The sequence below is a fragment of the Papaver somniferum genome, chromosome 9 (assembly GCF_003573695.1).
Source record: "Papaver somniferum cultivar HN1 chromosome 9, ASM357369v1, whole genome shotgun sequence".
NCBI classification, from domain to species: domain Eukaryota; kingdom Viridiplantae; phylum Streptophyta; class Magnoliopsida; order Ranunculales; family Papaveraceae; genus Papaver; species Papaver somniferum.
In genome coordinates this window covers 203357290-203359420 of record NC_039366.1, presented here as the reverse complement: position 1 = coordinate 203359420, position 2131 = coordinate 203357290, and the positions used below count along the sequence as shown (strand labels likewise).

Here is a 2131-nt window from a genome sequence, read left to right as displayed (position 1 = left end):
TACGGCTTATCAGTAGCACCATCATTATCATTCTCCAATTCCTTTCCCACATCAGTCTCGTCTTCATCACCATTATCTTTTTCTTCATCTTCCGGCTCTTCCTCTGCCATGTCTTTGTTGGGCTTGTAAAATATAATCTTCATCTTCCTCTTCAAAATCTGAAAAAGTGTCATTTGGATTCCTGAGCTGAACATTGGGCCAATGCTTATGTCCAACTTCCGCTTTACTTCCCCCTCCCCCCCTTTGGACATTCCAGCTACTTCTTTAGATTTTGTAGCTCTCGGCACATTCTTGTTCTTAGAAACTGGTCTCTTTCGAGACGGTGACCGTAGTTTAGAAGCATTTGTATCAGCTGGAGGTGGTATGCTAGTTTCAGGTTGTTGAAAATTTGGATTTTGTGTAGTACTTCTAGGATCAGTTGGTTCTCTGGGTTCTTTCAACCTTGGTGATGATCGCCTCTGAGATGTAGGTTCAGTTGGTTCTGCGGGTTCTTTCAACCTTGGTGATGATCGCCTCTGAGATGTAGGTTCAGTTGGTTCTGCGGGTTCTTTGAACCTTGGTGATGATCGCCTCTGAGATGTAGGTTTAGGTGGTTCTACAAAATTGCTATTTCTTGGTGTTCGGCACTTTGAAGTAAGTGTAGCAGATTCAGGTGGAGATGCATTATCAGATTCGGACTTGCTCTTCAGTTGCTTCTTCATCTACAACAACCATATATAATTTAGTTAAAATAAGAAGGTAAAGAAATTTTTCGGTTAATACAATGAAATATATATTGAGACGAAAATAGTTTACCTTGATTGGAAACTGCTTGAGCTGCTTTTTCTTTACTGTTACCTTGGTATACAACATAAAATACATAAGCTTAGCGTGACTTAAAAGGGTCATTTACATGAATAAAAGCAACTGAAGAGCCAGTCTAAGTCTTTACCTTATTCTTTCCCATTGCTGTGAGATTTGTTTTCATCAATGCAGTTATATGAGCTACAAATACAGAATTAAAAAGTGATCAGCAAAGGAAGCAACATATCATTCCCTAAAATATTCAGAAAGGAAGCAACATATCATTCCCTAAATCCAGAGTTTATACTGGTCCTTTACAAACCCAATAAAATCAAAGTTAATTTCTTATCCTACCAAATGTTAAATTCCTGCTACAAAATACTAAACCATGCTATTATTGCTCCAATTTAAGTTTACTAGCATGCAAAATAAGCAAAAAGAACTAAAATCAAAACACAAAATTGCATGTTATAACAAAAAATCAAAAAAATCAACAATCAGTAAAATTAAAAAGAATCCCAAAACAAAATCCAAAATCCTAGGTAGAACAAACATCAAAACACAATTGCATGTTATTTTATAAATAAAATAAAACGAACGATCCAAACCCTAGAACAAATATCATTAAAATTACTTGTTAATATACCAAACCCTAAAACAAGAACCTCTATTCAACCAAAAAAATCAGAGAACAAAGGGTTTTAGAGATTTATTTTTACCACTATAGAGAGAATTTCTGACTACCCTTTGAACTGGATCTGCGGTTTGATACACTTCCTGTTAATAGGTTGATTTGAGGAGAGTTTCTGAGATGGGAGGATTTATGTTGAACGGAGAAAGAACTATGAGGTAAGATTTGGATTTCGGCTAAAAACGATCTCCATTTTTTGATTTTGCAGAGAGTTTTTCTCTGAGATGAGAAATAGAAAGAGAAAATGAAAGAGTTGAATGGAGAAGGAACCGAGGTAGAAAGTGAAAGAGTTTTTTTGTGGTCCTTAATTTTTGGTTTTTCCGAAAATTGGAAGAGGTGACACGTTGCAAAATTTGGGCGGGATGTTTGGGCGGGATGTTGGGTTGAAATATCTTGAATCCGCATGATATGCTTTAGAGCCGTTAGATTAGATTTTATGCAATCTAATTGGTTAAGAGAATAAGTTACGGATTGAGAAATGTGTTTGTTTTTGTCATACCGACCAAGGAATCATGACCGTTAAATTGAGTAGTGATACTTTTTTTTGTTTTTACTTCATTCTAGATCGTTGGATTAGAAATGATAACCAATTAATAACCATCAAATGTATATTACTTTACTCAAATTCGACACTGAACCTGATTCGGAGTAAAAATT

At 35.5% G+C, this 2131-nt stretch overlaps 1 long non-coding RNA gene across 1 annotated transcript; it reads right to left on the bottom strand.

The window, feature by feature from the left end:
• Positions 1-603: 603 nt before the first annotated feature.
• LOC113313373 lies at positions 604-1776 on the bottom strand. The gene is made up of 4 exons (XR_003341821.1): positions 1503-1776; positions 932-984; positions 796-837; positions 604-701 (listed from the first exon to the last, which is right to left on the bottom strand). It is a non-coding gene; the product is annotated as an uncharacterized LOC113313373 (long non-coding RNA).
• Between the last annotated feature and the right edge of the window lie 355 nt (positions 1777-2131).